The following is a 17,357-nucleotide window of genomic DNA, read 5'->3' on the forward strand; positions in this document are numbered from 1 at the left end:
GAAAGAGCAATGGCAGTTCGATAGACTGTCCTGCTGCTACTGTTTTTCTGTCACTTGTTTCCTTTTATTTTTGACAATTTGCTGTTTTATGTTTTGGTGGTTCTTAGCACATAAAGTCCTTGACTTTTAGACATTCACTTTGGATTATAGTCTTTATTAGTAGAAAGCCTGTCACATTGTCTAATTTAATGTTTTTTGTTTTTTGTCTTGAAAATGTTCTCATTTGGATGTCAGTGCCTCCCTCCTGGCATCATTGCTTTTACTTGATTTTTATTGGCATATTTTTGTCTGTTTCTTTTAGCCTTAACTTACCACTTTATTTAGGGTATATTTCTTATAAAAATATGTAATTGTATATATTTATTCACCATATGTTATACATATATTTGATATATGGATATGTATATATTTTAAAAATTTTTATTGTAAATGTGAATATATTTTGGCTTTCTGATTTTCTTCTGTTTTTAATGTATTGTTATATTGAAAATTTAAATTTTATTTTATATTTTTCTCCAGTAAATTGGGATGTTAGCTTTACCTTTGTTGCTTCTCAGATATTTAAATTTTTCTTCAACCATAGTTTGTTAATGGTTCATGTGCAGAATGAAACAGCATCTTTTGGCTTCCTACTATGTAAGGTAATACCAGTTTTTCCTTTTTTCATTCCCCTACCCTTATAATGTTACATTCATGCTTTTATTGTATATTTGGAGATTTTAAACATTTGTTATATTATTATTACATTTTACTTTTTCACATTTTTTCTCTTCTAAGAAGTTTTATTTTACTTCTCATTTTGTTTTGTGATATTTCACAGTTATAACAATTATTTAGACCTAGTGGATCTTAGCATTCATTGCCAGATCTCTATTACCATGGGCGTCCCTATTATTGACTTCCTTATTCTGATTACTATCTTTATCATAAATATGAAAAGCTTAACATCTAAATAACCTTCCTGAAAAATTCATTCCGATTTATTGCACTTTGTTTCTTCAGCATAAATGACAACTTGGCCCTGTTGTTGAGTTTTGCAGGGGAGAAGTCACATACTGGCCTGAGTTTTCTTCCTATTTTAGGTAATCTGCCACCTTCTGTGTGGCTGCTTCTACTTCTTCATTATGACATAAATAAACAAAATATGAGAACAAAAATGAAACTCAAAGACAGAGAGCTGGTGCGGCGGCAGCAGTGGCCCAAGAGAACGAAGAGGAAAATGAAGAGCACTGGGTTGGGCCTTTACCTGTCCAGGCAACATGGGCCAGGAAGAGGAAAGCTCTAGAGTTTGAGAGTCTGTCCTGATGATCTCCCCAGTGTGTCCATGTATGAGTGCAGTTATGTGCATAGAGGTGTTATCACCCATGTGGTCTGCACCAAGACAGACTTTATTATTCTTGCCAGTTGTGATGGACATACTAAGATGTGGAGAAAAATAGAAGGGGGAATTGAATTTGTTAAACATTTTCACAGTCACCCAGAAGTTACTGAGTATTGCAGTTAGTTCTGAGGGAACATTGTTCTGTTTTGTGGGTGATGATAAAGCAATGAAGGTGTGTGATATAGTGAACTTGGACATAATCAATATACTGAAGCTTGGCTATTTTCCTGGACAATGTGAGTGGATCTCTTGGCCAGAAGATGCTATATTGTCAGTTGCTGCTTCTGAGAAGAATACAGGACACTTTTTTATTTATGGTGGTTGAGAAGATAACCAGTTACTTCATGTTTTTTAGCAAACTCCATACGTCACCTCTTACTTAGATATGGCTACACTCAGTTTACAAAGCAGTAGTGTCTTCTGACAAATCTGGAGTGATTGAATATTGGACTGGGCCTCCTCATGAATATAAATTCTCCAAAAATGTGAACTGGGAATATAAAACTGACACAGATTTATATGAATCTGTGCAAGGCTTATCCAACCAACATATGTTTTTCAGCTGACGGGAAGAAAATAGCTACAATTGGTTCTGATAGAAAAGTTAGAATTTTCAGGTTTTTAACTGGAAAACTCATGAGAGTCTTTGATGAATCACTAAGTGTGTTTACTGAACTACAGCAGATGAGGCAACAACTACCAGACATGGAATTTGGCCAACGAATGGCTGTAGAACGTGAGTTGGAGAAGGTGGATGCCATGAGATTAATAGTTTTTTTAAAAAGATTTTGTTTATTTTATTTTTTAGAGAGGGGGAGGGACAGAGAGAGGGAGAGAAACATCAGTGTGTGGTTGCCTCTTGCATGCTCCCTACTGGGGATCTGGACCGCAACCCAGGCATGTGCCCTGACTGGGAATCAAACCAGCAACCCTTTAATTTGCAGGTTGGCACTCAACCACTGAGCCACACCAACCAGGGCTAATTAAGTTAGTTCTTCATAAAATTGGATACTTTGTGCTATATGGAACAATGCTGGGCATTAAAGTTATAAGTGTAGAAACAAACCAGTGTGTGGATCTTAGGCAAGCAAGAAAATATTAGGGTGATGCATTTGGCTTTATTCCAGGGAATAGCCAAAGAACGTCATGCTGCAACTACTATAGAAATGAAAGTTTCTGAAAACCCTGTTCTTCAAAATGTTCAGGTTGACCCAACAATAGTCTGTATGTCTTTCAAAAAAAAAATAGGTTTTAGTATATGTTTACCAAACGAGAACTGGAAGATACAAAAGTGCAGATTCTGACCGAGATGTTTTTAATGAGAAACCTTCTAAAGAAGAAGTCATGGCAGCTACTTGGGCTGAAGGACCCAGGTGAGTCTCAGATGGTGCCAGTACCCACACAAGCGTGGGACATTCACATCAAGCTTTTTCCTGTTGAGTGCCCTAAGGCAGTGGAAAACTTCTGTGCTCACAGCAGAAATGGTTATTATAATGGACATACGTTTCACTGTATAATTAAGGGCTTCGTGATTCAGACAGGAGATCCAACAGGTACTGGTATGGGAGGAGAAAGTGTATGGGGAGGAGAGTTTGAAGGTGAATTTCATTCAACATTACCACATAACAGACCATATACACTTGGCATGGCTAATGCTGGATTGAATACTAATGGATTTCAGTTTTTCATAACAGTAGTTCCAATGCCTTGGCTCAATAATAAGCACATGGTATTCAGACGAGTGACTAAAGGAATGGGAGTCATACAAAGGATCTCCAGTGTCAAACTCAAGTCTGAAACAGATAAGCCCTATGAGGATGTCAGCATCATAAATATTATTGTCAAGTGATATTTGGGGATACCTTAAGACTTTCTGGACATACAAATCATGTTTTAAGGATTGCTGTATTGTATTTTTATATTTTTCATTAAAGGCCACTTAAAAAATATACCTAGTAATCAGTGCATCTTTTAACCTTCAGACCTAGGTCTGGTTTTAGTGTTGGAAATTTTTCTTGTATTTTCATAGTTTTTCAATTCAGTTCATTCTGAATTGGCTGCCTATCCTCTATCTCTGTCATCTTTTTGTATAACTTGCCACCTTAGACCTCACACTATTTCTGCTTATGTCTTTCTTCACCTTCATTTTGGGAGTGCTTTTAAAATTTGTCCTTCATAACACATCTTTTTTCAGTGATAAGTCCTCTTGATTTTTATTGTAGACATAGAATAGATTGTTTATTGATACTTCCATTGTTATAAGATTATCATTCACTGAGCACTTAATATGCTCTAGGCACTGTGCTAAGCAATTTGCTTGCATTACCCCATATAATCCTTAGAACAAGTGTGAGAGGCATGTGCACTGAGTTTCATCACTCTATAGACTGCAAACAGATGCTTACAGAGGTTGAACCTTTCTCAGCCTTACCTAGGTGGTGCTTGCTGGGGCCAGGGTTCAGGGCCAGCCGGTTTTACCACAGAGCCTGTGCTCTTGGCCATGATGGCATAATGGCTTTATAATCAGTAATTCTTTTCGAGTGCGATGTCGTCTGTTTTTTGTGTTTAAGGAAGAAGGCTCTGACAGGTCTGGTGGGAGGTTTTTGTGTTTTTCATTATTGAATGCGGACAGTGTTTGCCTGTAAGAGCTTCTCAGCTCTTACACCAGAGCACTGGTTGATGAAATGAAGGCTTACATGATCCAGCAAACTATAAGGCGGGGCGGGTGAGCTTGAGCCATGAGTAGTTCCAGAAGGGAAACTTAATCCCCGTGATATTTCTTCCTTGCATTTGGTGAACCCATTATACCATGAGCCAACTGTTTGCATCTGGCTTGCTGTTTGACCTGGCCATCGTGCCAGGTACAAACTGTGCTTGAACTTGTCCTCCTACTGGAGCTACCACCTGCCACATCAGGGACAGGCTCCTGCCCCCAGCTAGTTGTCTTCTTGGTGTGCCTGTCATGTGATTCCTCAGCTTTCCAGGGCTGCTGAGTACACATGTTGCTGTGGATCCTCAGCAACAAGAGGGGGACTGGTGGATGCAGTCTCACTGCCCCATGCTTGGCTCTCCATCCTGTTTATTCCCCCCCATCCCATCGCTGTAGCTCGGATGTGCACTTCTTCAGTGACCTCTACTCTTGTTGCATAACCATTCTGCCACTTCTCACAAAGCAAGGCTTGCCAAGGGGACTCACTGCCTTTTCCCTTTCTTCATCTCTTTTTAAGAAAAAAGATTCTCTTAGGTTCTGGCACAGAGATAGCACCTATTCCTAGGTTCTTTTTTGAGCTGTGGCAAGTTTTACAGGCTTGCTATGCTCGTTTGGTTATGTCAATAGAAATCTGGGCAGGAAGGCATTGCAAACCTGTGCTCATGTTGCCATGGTGATTCATAAATGGACAGAAATGGATTCAAAAATGGAAAATCCACAGCCTTTTCCCCCCAACTGCCCATGCTCATGAGTGAGGGGATGGGAGACAAGTGCCTGCTTCCTCCTGACTTCTCTATTCACCTACTAGTTGCATCTCCCTCTCTCTCCCTTTCTCCCTACCTCAGATCTCAGGCCTTACCAGATGGAGACTGTGGTTTCTGGATTGGACATTGAGTTGGATGAGGCTATTGCCACCTCAGATTTGGTAGCTCTGTGTAGTGGTCCTGGTAGTCTAGGTCAGGGTAAATTATTCTCTGTTTTAGGAGATCAAGAGACTTTATAATAAAGAGGGGTTCTTCTGGAAGCTTTCTTGTACGGTCTCATGCTGAGAACTTAGGTTTTAGAAGCCTGTCCAGGATTTTCTGGAACCCAGGTAGGGGTGGGTACAGTCATTGATTCTTGTGGCATTGTTCATTGTCAGGAGGTAAGAAAAGCAGTGTCAGGAATACACTGAGTATGTCTCATTCATCCTCAAGGGTCACAAACGTGGTGTATTGCTTCCATCTACCTGTGTCTGGCACCAGACACAGTCACATCCTTGAGGTTTAGTTAATGGACAGTCATTTCTTCCACTCCACAGCCTGACACTCCAGAGCCATCAAATGTGATATGCAAATGGCCTTCAATCCCAGGCTAAGAAAGGATGATCTTTCCCCCATTGGACTTGATTATTCATAAATGACAGTTGATAATAAAGCACTTGCTGCTTCAAAAAATTCACTAAACGAGGTTGCAGGGTTTTCCCAATTGAGAGGACAGAAAACCAACAGGAGGACACACAGAGATCAGTAATTAACTCCCTAGGTGAATTTGAGGTTTGCTGTCTGAGATGCTGCTTGCTGCCATGCTTTGGCCTCTGCAAAGACCTTTCATTTTCCTTGCCAGCAGAGTAGCTGGTAATGGCCTCATGAGGAGAAAGAATATAGGAAGAGCAAGGGCAGGGTGTGGGGGCTGATGAGGAGGAGAGCAGGAAACCTGAGGAGGGGAAAGCAGTGAGTTTAACTTTGGAGTCACTGGCTTTGAGGTACCCATGTGACACCAGGTGAGACAGCCAGTAGATAGCAGGAATGGGGGAAACATGTCTGTGGTGGTGCAGAGGGTGGCTTTGGGCTCCTATTTGCCTTTGTGTTTTTTAAAACTCCCTTAATGTTTTTGAACTTCAGTTACCTTACCTGTAGAGCAGGAGAGTTCATAGCACCTCATAGTGCTGTTGTGAAATCATGTCAGTCAGTAGACAGGGTGTTGCTTTGGGTGCCACCTGGCCTGACATAGTGCACAAAATCTTTTCTTTGAGGGGTGCTTTCTTTTGCAATATTCTTTACAACAGCCATGAGGTGCTTTCTTACCTGGAATGACTGTCCCCTGGTGAGGAGGATTGGTAAGACTTTGTTGGCACTGAGGTGGTAGAGAAGAGTCTGGGGTCCAAGATGGTACTGAGGGCTGGCCAGGCTGCAGGGTCTGGGGATGGTCCAGGGGCCCTGGACCAGGGGAGAAGAGGTAGGTGGGACTAAGTGCCTTCCAAGACTGTCCACATCCAGGTGAGCCCTCTGCCTCTTTCTGAGGCTGGGCTTCTAGGCCTCCAAGGCAGGATCTACTTCTTCATCAGACTGTCGCTTGCTGAAAACCTTGGCAGATGGTCTCAGCCAGCCTTGCTGCCAGCAGCTTCCCAGACAGGAAGATTTCCAGAGACTGGCAGCCTTCTGTGAGAAACCACAGGGAACAAGGCAGAGGAGACTCAGGAGCCCTCTGCTTTTTCTCCAGGGAAAGGGGATGCCTGTCTCTAGTATGAGGGCCTCTTCTCTCCTTCTGCATACTGTGGGGCCACCTTCCTCATTTGTTCACCCTGTGGGCTGTGGCCAGTGCACAAGCACATGAGTCTGCCTGCACCAGACTCCATGGCAGCAGCCCTGGCCTGGGCTGCTAGTGTGCTTCCTCGCTGCCGTCTCAGGGAACGTCTGGGGAATGGATGCATGGAGACTTTGCTTCCTCTCCCTTTCATAAATAAGGAAACAGGGCCTGAGAAGTCAAGATCACTTGTTGGTTAATGCTCTTGTTGGTGCATATCACCCAGAGGTACAGAAGGCAATGTGAAGGCCATATTTTGTCCTCTAGGCAGTGGGCAGCCATTTGGAAGCTATAGAGCAGGACAGTGGAATGACTAAGGTGGGACTTGATGGTAAGAGTCAAGGTCAGGCAGCGTGATGCTAGAGGGCATAGAAAGGAGACAGACCAAAGTCAGGGCATCTGGCAAGGAATCCATCACAGTGGTGCAGACATGAAGCCAGAGAGGCCAGTCTGGCTAGAGCCAGGGAGTCCTTCCATATGTCTGGCCTACTTCTCAGCATTCTGCCCCAGTCTATGAGTAGTGTTTGGAGTTCCATGTGACTTTTTTTTAAAACCGTTTTTCTTTGGGAAACCAGATATTATAGGTTGAAATATGTCCCCCCCACACAAAAAATATTGAGGTCCTAGCCCCCAGTATCTGTCAATGTGACCTTATTTGGAAATGATCAAGTTAATATGTCATCATCAGGGTGGGCCCTGGTTCAGTATGACTGGTGTCCTTATAGAAAAGGGAAATTTGGACACAGACATGCATTGGGGAGGCTGTGTGAAGATGAAAGAAGAGATCTGGTGATTAGCGTACAAGTCAAAGAAGGTTCAAAATTGCCAGCTCTCCACCAGAAGCTGGGGGAGGTGGGGACAGATTTTCCCTCCTAGCCTATAGCAGCACCTGGCCCTGCAGACACCTTGATCTGAGTCTTGTGGCCCCCAGAACTATGGGACAGTACATTTCTGTTGTTCATACCACCTAGTTAGGGGCATTTTGTTATAGTAACCCTTGACAGTTGTGTACACTAAGCTTTGCAGATTCCATTTTTCTACTTCCTGAAAATGCTTCCACTGATGTTGAATGATCATGTGTGACCTCCTGACCCTGAGGAGTTCACTGTTGATAAGTCTTCTGCATCTGGGTGGCAGAAGCTGTTCTCTGGGCTGCAGAGAATCCAGGTAGCTCCTGTGGGCAGAGGCTGCCAGGTCACGACCATTTTCCAGGGACTTTGCTTCCCATTTACTCCCCATGTACCTGCCTGGGTACATGACCAGCTGAAGCCTGGCGAAACCCCTGTGGGGTCTGGTGACAAGTGGAGCAGCAGCCTTTGCCAAGGAATGTATGTGCAGACCTGGTCAGGCAGCTGGGCTGGCCTCCTGCAGGGCCCTCCTGAGTCATTCCCTCAGCACCTGTCCTGCCCTGACCCTAAGCTCAAGAGGGGCTAGGTAATGAAGACTGGGACCTTGTTGTTGGTGAGCTCACAGTCTGCTTGGGGACATATCAAGACTGAGCAGAGGTTACCTTTGAAAGTCAAATGCAGTGTGATGAGTTTCTTTGAAATTCCAAATCCCCCATCCCATTCTACTGAGTGGTACTGTCAGTTGGGTATTTAATCCACCAGCCCTCCATTGTGTTTATTGTCTTTTCAACATTTGATTTCATCCCCTTTATATACTGACAAGCTCCCAGAGAGCAGAGACCTTCTGTCTTGTTCTCCCTTGCACGGGGTAAGCCAACATTTGCACAGGGCTTATCCTCTGCCTCATTCAGCAGGCCTGTAAGATGTTTTGTCAGTATCCTCATTGTGTGAGGGGGGGACCTAGACTCTGGGTACAGTGATTCACTCAATGTTTCATAAGCAGAGCTAGACACAGGGATCCCTGGGCACATAGTAGGTTCACAAGAAATGTAGTACCTCAATTGGCACCATATCAGAATTCTGTGTTTGATGGTGCCTTCAGCGTTTCATGGTTGTCAATCTCGTGTCCTTGGCTAAGACCATGAGCCATTGGGAACAGGGATAACCTCTTTGATGCCCCCCCGCCTCTGGCTCCCAGCCCCTACTTGGGTGCACATTTCCCTCCTGCACTGGTTGACCGACATGGTGTTAAACATGTGGCCTTTCGCCGGCAACTCTAGGAGGGCGATGAGCTTTATAAATCTTCCTGGTGCCTGAAATCAAACCACGCACATAATTCACTCACATGTACTTGCTTAGTTGGGCTTGCATTCTCTCTGTCATCCTGTCTCCAGCTCACACTTGACGCCTTACAGTTCTGGACTTCTCCAGCACACGGTGGCATGTTTGGCCTATCCCAAATTCCTGACCTTTAGGCTTTGGGTCCCCATGGGCAGCTTGTTGTCATTTGAACACCAGGTCCTGGCCCTCAGTGAGGCTGCATCAAGTGTTCTGCTGCCTCCCCTCTGCTTTCGAAGCACTGTGCCTGCCTGGGTGTGGGTGGGGAAGGGGGTGATAAGCCAGGAGCACCCTGGGAGGTGGCAGGGCTCTGGATCTGCAGCCAGCCCCCTGCCCCCATTTACAAAGCCTTGCCAGAAACCTAGAGTTGTTATTGAGTTTGTTTAAAGGGTCTGACCCCATGCCAGGAACTGAGGGGAATGTGAAGAAAAAAATCATTGTTTCCAGAGAGACAAATCAGCCAGCAGAAGTTCTAGTTAAAACTCAGACTTAGTTTAACTACAGGTTCAAATCCCCATCGACTAGCTTCAACCTGAGGTGAATGATTCCACTTCTCTTAACTGAGTTTCTTGGTAAACTTTTATAAAGTTTTTGTGAGCATTAATGTAGCACACAGTAATACATTGTTGGCACCCAGTGAGTATTAGGTGGAGACACTGTGGCCCCTCACCTCCACTGCAGTGCTAAGAACTCACCCACAGACAATACCTGCTGGGTACCAGGCATCTTAAAGGGACTTTACAGATATTCACTCCTTTCATCCCACAGGCACCCAGGGAAAGACTGAGGCACAGACTGATATAAAGAATTATCCGAGATTCCAAGGTGTGGAGCTGGGTTTTGACACAGACAGGCCGGCCCCCAAGTACCTTTAAACGTCACACCGCAGGGCTTTGCTTAGACCAGCCTATGCAATCTCAGAAAATGCCCCTATGCCTTAGTTTCCTCACTTTTAAAATCAGGATGAGGGTACCAACTAGGACCCTTAGGAGAATTCATTGAGCTTTGCAAAGGGCATGGTGGGATGCCTGGCTCATGTTAAGCATTCAGTAAATGGCGGCAGCTCTTCCCATGAGGAACACATGCACAATTGACCACACATGGAAGCTATCGATGTGGAATGGCTCCAAGGTGTCCCAGCTTTTATTGTAGATGTTTGCAGAGTAAGCTCATTGTGGGCTGGATTCGGGGAGATGGGAGGGGGCGCTCCAGGTATGGGGGTGAGGGGATCATCTTGGTCAATGGAGAGGAGGGGGAAGCAGAAAGCAAGGAGGCGAGGGTGCCAGGAGCAGAGTCTCTGTAGAAATGCTGGGTTTGGGGAGTTAGGTTGGGGACTTCAGGTGTGGATTGTGACCTGTGGGCTGCGAGGAGATGCTGAGGAGTGTCATGCTCACTGGGATCATTTCAGAGTCTTCTGGCCCATAGGCAGTTTGGCTGTTACAGACTTCTCATTCATTCAGTTCCTGGCGCCCATCCCTGGTGAACTGAGCACTTGTCACAAAGCAGGGCACAGGATGCTTGCCCATCCCTCCATCTGCTTTCCCAAGGGGCTGGCCCTAGGCCCTGGACACATCCAAGGCTTTGCGTTTACTGCCTTTCAGCTGCTGTTTGTGTCACAAATGCCTGTCCCACAAGGAGCATTAAAAATAACGCAGTGGGTAATAGCATTTCTCAAAATAACTGCTTGTAAAGTGCTTTGCTGGGGTGATTGGCTACTAAAATTAGACTCCCTGGAGTATGTGTGTGTGGGGTGTGTGTATAAGAGTTTTATACCCATTTCCCCCAGGATGAGACCCACAGTTTGTGCCTTTTTGTTCTGTGGTTCCTTCTGTCATTGCTGGGTATCCCAGAGATGTGATTACCCACTCACCCCACGATGCCCTCTTCTATCTTCCATTCCTTAATAAACTGGAGCGGCAGCCGCCCTACATTGCCTGGTTGTCCTGCCCCAAGGAGCAGAATTTTCAAGACTCTTTGGGGGCGGGGTGGCCTCATTGTAGCAGTGGCCTCATTCCTCGGTGTGCCAGGTAATAATATCACACCATGGGGGCATCTCACTCAGCCTGCTGTCCAAGGGGGAAACTGGGCCACAGAACAGTGAGGCAGCCCCACTCAAGGTGCCCTAGTAACTGAGGGCACGGACATGCCATGTGCAGGGCCCTCGCTTATGGCCGAGGCTCTGGAATTCTTCAGTGGTCTCCCGGGCCAATTCTTTGGGCCACCATGCAGCTCAAACCCAGTCATTCCTTTATTTGCTAATAATGCAAAAGGGAGTGTGTTTACCCTTAGATGAAGTTATAAAACAAAGGAAATCAGCACTGGGGGTAATTTTGGCCCAGGATAAGCAGGATAATGTGTGGGGCCAGAGACTGGCTGGTTTTACTGTAGATAATGACTTGCCTTGAAAGAAGTGGGTGGCCTCAGTATCCCAGTGTTTGAAATGCAGGAACATTTGGTAATTCATTTAGCAAGCATATATATACACACCCACATACCTATATATGTATATATGTATATTATAGGCAGGCACTGAAGTTACAAAGAGTGGTTCATGGTGTAAACAAGGTCAAGAAACATTTACAAGCCAGTGTGCTATATGTATGCATCTCTATAAGGCCTAGGGTTCTGCGTGGTCTGGGGAGAGAAATGCATCTTTGACACTCGGGCTGCATTGTTGTGCCTACTCGCCTGGGATGGTCCCTAGAGATCTGAGTCCTGGAGAGGAGAGCCTATGAGGGTTTTACCCTAAATGGAGGCCCAGGGAGCAGTGAATTTCCTGTTCCCAGTGGGAATTTCTACAGTGGAAAGAGCACAGGCTATGGAGTCAGGTGGACTCTATGACCTTAGGCATATTGTTTAACCTCTTTGAGCCTGGTTTTTCAACTGCTGAATGTGAATAACCATAGCATTGACCTCCAAGGGCTCCTGTGAGGATTAAATCACATAATGTAGCCAAGCGTTCTGGGTGGTCCTGGTGTGTAGTAGGTACTCCACATTTATAGAGATTTGTAGCAGTTATATTAGTGTTAAACTAATAAAAACTCTGCCTGAGAGGTTCCAATAATCCTCGCTTTTAACTGGTGTGATGGTAATTTCATTCTGGGGTATTATCAAGTCCTTGCTGTCTGTAAGACCATCAGAAAGCTGGAATCACTAGAAACTGGTCAACTTCTGAATGCTGGAGTTGGGGTGAGGTAGGGGTACATTTACAAAAATTTAGATCATATCCTATGTTAGATTCATTATGGGAGCTAGATATTAAGAGGAATCTGCCCTACAAATCCACATGTACAGCCAAAATTGTTGATTGTTACAGTTAGTAGGGACCTTAGACATCAAGACATATGGTCCTTTAACCCAGTAATTATTAATCTGGCATTTTGCCCCCCACTCACTACCACTATGGGACATTTGGTATAACTGGGGTGGCATGTTACTGGTATCTAGCAGATAGAGGCCAGAGTGCTGCCAAGCATCCTACGATGATAGGACAACCCCCAAAGGACAGTCAGCTAGCCATGCCTCAGCATCGTGGCCCTTCTTCATGCTGACTGAGAACAACGTTTGAAGGTCTTCTAGGGTAACTGCTTAGGGGATTTACCACATTGCTTGCTATCTTGTGGACACCCATGGGCCACCTGAGGACCAATGGACACACCTAGCCTTTGCTGCGTTGGTGCTTAATCAGTGCGTGTTGAGCAAATACATAAAAGAGAACACAGTACCTGCTTATGGCACAAGGAGTCGGATGATGAAGGCTGAGGTTACTGGTTCTCAGACTTGAGCAGCATCAGCATCACCTGGCAGCGTATTATTAAAACAGACCAGCTCCATCCTCAGGATTTCTGGCCCTGTAGGGCTGGGGTAGGAATCAAGACTCTACATTTCTCACAGGTTTCTGGGTGATGTTGCTGGTGAGGGCTTAAGTTACTGCCCTTCTCAAATAATTTGCATTTCAGTTTTACTTTTATTAAGTGTGTTTTAATCCTGGGGACATAGTAGGCAACAACAACAACAAACAAGATATTGCTCAAGAAAATATGTTAGAATCAAAGAAGTGGACCTGAACGGAGACCAGCTCAAGCAGGAGGGCACCCTCCCTAATGCTGCTGACATTTCACCTGCAGGGATTCTTGAAACCTGCCATGCTCTTAGGAAGCTTATTTCTAAGAACCTCAAAAGGCCCTGAGCTCACGCCTGGACTTGTCATGGCCTGAGGGAACACACCCTCCCAGCAGGGGGCAGAGGTCTGTATACTTTTCTTCAGAACCAGAGAAGAGAGGCTGCTCAGGGCTATGTATGAGTTCCAACGTGAAATCAAAGGAAGGGTGCTGTTTTATTTGAACAGGGTCAGGAGAAACCCTCCGGCTTTGCCCGGGGCCAGGGCTGGCTTCCCTGTGACTCCTCCACACACCCTGCTCCTGTCTTTTTCAGCTTCAGGATAGGCAGACAGGAGTGGGCCGAAGCCTGCTAGCCCGGCATTTACAGCAGCAGGATTTACAATAGCTCATACTTGTGGAGCGCTTACTGTGTGTGGAGCACTGTTTGTAAATGTGCCTAAGATTCATATCAGACCGAAAAGCGTCAGGAGAGATTAGGAATAGTCACTGTCGATGGAACGCATGCCCTCAAACAGCTCAGAAGCACTCTGTGTACATTATTTCATTCAGTCTTTAAAACAACCCTCAGAAGTGGGGGTATGATTGAACCCATTTAAAAGAAAAGAATATGGAGGCTGTGGGAATTTGAGTAACTATCTCAGGATCTCTCAAAAAATGAAATGGTAGCATCAGGTTTGGATTCAGTAATACTCCAGAGCCTGTTTTTTTCTCTGTTGTCCTGTGCAGAGGGTGGTGGTAAGGGGAAGGAGAAAGATGCAGGCGAGGGACAGGGAAGGGCACGTTTGATTTGTGCTCAATCTGCCAGCTCCTAGACCTTGGTTTCTTCCATAGAGTCTATCCCAGCTACTGCAGACTATATTAGCTCCTCTTTCCAACCTCTATTCTGACCTGATATGGATATTTAATTTGGTTTGGATGATGATGATGATGATGATGATGGTGATGATGATGATGATGATTAACTCCATCTTACAGAATTGCAAAGACCTTGAGAACAGGGATTGCCCTCAGGCTCCTTCTGCTCTCCTGGATGCCTTAGAGAAGAGGTCAGGGTGGTGATGATAAACACCAGGTTCACCCAGAGTTGGTACCTGGCTCCCACCTGGGGTGACAAACCATTGCAGTTTGCATGGACTGTCCTTATTTTAGCACTACAGGTCTGCATTCTGGGAAACCCTAGTGAAACAGAAAACCAGGTTGCAGTGGGTCACCATGTACCTCATTTGCTAGGCAAGGACACCACTGTCTGGGGACATACAGTGTGCTCCAAGCCTCATCCGTGGTTATTGGTGGAGGCTGATCCCTGGGCCTGCTCCCCGATGCCTGATCCTGTCCTCTCTCCTCCCAGTGCCCCTTCAAGTTAGGCTCAATCGTCTCTTGCTTTCTGCCTTTAAGACACAGCCTTTATAGGCAGCTGTTGTCTTGTCTCTGGGCTCCTTGGTGCTCCTCTCTTTCAGAAAAATGACCCCCAAATTGAGAAGCTGTGGCTGAAAGATGCTTACAGGACACTTGTGATGGGCTGGGGCTCATCAGGGTTACTCTCTGAGGGGCAGTGTGCACCTCAATGGCTTGTTGTTAGCAACATGGAACTCACTTGTCCCGAACCATAGGGATAGCAGTTCTTTAGCAGGGATGAGGAGCCATTGACTGTTCCCACGGTTGATCCTGGACCTGAGAACTGACTGACTGTGCAGATAGAACACCAAGTTCTAGACTAGTGGTCTCCAAAGTGAGATGCACAGAACTGTCTTTTGGAAAACAGGAAGGAAATATTAAAACATCTATTTCTGTTGACTTTCATTATCCTTGAAAATGACTGTGTGTGTGGATAATGTATGTAACTTTAGGCATCTGGTGAGCATACAGACACACACATGTCAGGGTGTGTACTGTTGGGGGTTGCTCATCCAGAAGTGCTCTCTGTGCTGCTGAAGAAGGTGTATTTTAACAATCACAAGATCTCTTGGCTGAAGAATAGATGTTAGGGCTTCTTTTAACCAGGGGAGGTCCAGATGAAGAACAGAGTGAGTTTGAGTGTAAATTGGGTTAGAACATCTCTCAGTTGATGTTTAACTGATACAGATGGTGCTTAAGTGTCTCTGTGGCTGATGTGTGCTCTATTTATGGTAACAAGTCTCAAGAGAGTGGTTCTGTGCACTGGGGAGGTAGCTTCCCACAGTCATTCTCTGCACACGCTGTTTCATCACATCTCCAACAGGAAGACTTGTTAGCTGATGGGTGATAGGAGGCAGTGTTAGATAGACCAGTGGTTTTCAAATTGGAGTCTCCACGCCAGCTGCATAAGTATCACCTGGGAACTTTTGGAAATGCAAATTCTTAGGCCCTGTCCCAGACCCCAGAACCAGAGATTGGGAGTGGTGCCCCACACACCTTGTCATCAGCCCCTCAGGTGGTTGTGATGGCAGGCAAAATTGCGAACCCCTGGGATCCACTGGCGAGATTTGGATTTGAGTCCTGGTTCTGCTCCTGTTGGTCCTGTGGCCTTGGGTAAGTTACTAATGGCCCAGGGTCTTGGTTTTCTCATCTGACTAATGAGGGCTGTAACACCTCTCCCAACTTTAGTATGAGGATTAAATTGGAGATAATTAATGTGAAGTGCTTAGCACTGTGCAGAGCACATAGAAGGTGCTCCATGTCTAGTATCAGTCATTATTTTTCTCATTAATTAAATTGAGATGGGCCTCTCTAAGAAGGAGGCCCCAAAACATCTGATTCCTAGTTCCTTCCATCCGTAGGTCTGTTACCTTGAGCAAGTTGGTCTCTTTGTCTGTATAATGTGAGTAACAACACCTGTATAACAGGATCCAATGTGATAAGGTGCCTACAGTGCTTTATAATTTGAAAAACAACAATCATATATGAGAAATTCCTAGATAGTTACTTACTGAGTTGCTTGTACTTTGTCCTCTTGGAAAATGTCTCCCCTCTTCCCAAATAATAAGACAGTCAGGAATTCCACCAGGCTGGGGCCCAGAGGGCTTTTTTTTGCCCCCCAGGACCACTCTGTTTTCTCTTTGTGCCGTGTCTGTCTCCTCCCGCCTGGATCCCACCCTGCAGATCCTGTCCTCCACTTTCTCCCCCCAGTGCTCTGAAGTTGATCCTTTATTAAAATGTCAAATGCAAGTCATGAAAACTCCATCGGGTTTCCTGGAGGAGAGGAGGATGGTGATGACTGTCCAGCATGTCCTTTTTGTCATTATGTTAATGGCTTGCGTGGCCATGCCAAGACATCAAATAAATTGCCTATTCCCCTTAAATGTCTCAGTGCTATTTTTGCAAATGAGTTGTCCCTGTGCAGAGATAAGCTTTGCTCATAATTTCACCAGATTCTTAAATGAGGAAAATGGGCAAACAGCTTTCCCTTTTCCACATACTCCCATTTTTTTTGTGTGACATTGTCCAATGACAACACATCCATCACCAGACAGGCCTTGAGCTGGCCAGCACAGGTTGCTGGAAGTTTCCTGTCTTCCCTGGAGAGTATGGCGGGACTGTGAGGGTGTCTGCAGAGCAGAGATAGAGCCTAAGATCCCTGGGACAGAGAGCCCTGCCCCCTCGTGTTTACCATCAGGAGGCCATTGCTCTTCTCTCTGGGAGGAGTGGCACCTCACTTTCCTCCTCGTCGCCTGCCTCAATGAGCCACACAGTGACAAACTGAGAACTATGTCACCACCATGACTCCTCATTAGGCTGATGGTGAATAGGGACAGCAGGAAAAATGAGTTGAACTCTGCTGTGACATTTCTCTACTTTTCCAGCAAACTGCCAAGATACCCTTCTCTTGTAAGGGTGGAAGGGAATGGCAGAGAGGAGGAGGGCTGGAATGGAGAAATTTCTGATATGCTGTTAGTGGCACAGCCAATTAAAAAGAGATTAAAACAGAAATCTCTGCTGGCTGCTGGAATGTCACAGTTTCTTCTCCTGGCCACCCTCTACACCCTGAAGAAATTAATTGCATGGATGTTGACCGGGGTATCAGCTGAATGCTTAGATACCAGCTCTTTCTCTGGTGGGCAGAGAGGAAGAAGGGGTGTGTAGGGGTTGTAGAGCGGAGGGAAGGGGGGTGAGAAGACTGGGGGCATGAGAGTGAGTAGGGTTGCAGTTCAGGGATTGAAAGGGGGCTGCATGAGATTTGAGCATTTTTGGGTGGATGAGACAAAATTTGCTGGAATTTCATCTTAAAGATCATCAAAGGACTGGGAGAGAGACTTCCTATCCCTGGAGAAAATAGTTTGAGGCTGTGAAGCACTCTTGCCTCCAAATTCTTCTTTCTTCATAGACCCCAAAGCCTCATGAGGGCCAAGATGAGCTGTAAGGAGGACTTTGGGACTGTGGAAGGTCAAGGACGATCCTATGGTGCTACTAAATAGTTG

At 45.4% G+C, this 17,357-nt stretch overlaps 1 protein-coding gene and 1 pseudogene across 1 annotated transcript in view; both read left to right on the plus strand.

Moving 5' to 3' along the window:
• KCNMA1 (potassium calcium-activated channel subfamily M alpha 1) overlaps nt 1–17,357 on the plus strand; it is a 749,962-nt gene that overhangs the window by 122,841 nt on the left and 609,764 nt on the right.
• LOC114497319 lies at nt 1,138–7,202 on the plus strand (annotated as a pseudogene).

Source organism: Phyllostomus discolor, chromosome 5 (assembly GCF_004126475.2).
Source record: "Phyllostomus discolor isolate MPI-MPIP mPhyDis1 chromosome 5, mPhyDis1.pri.v3, whole genome shotgun sequence".
NCBI lineage: Eukaryota > Metazoa > Chordata > Mammalia > Chiroptera > Phyllostomidae > Phyllostomus > Phyllostomus discolor.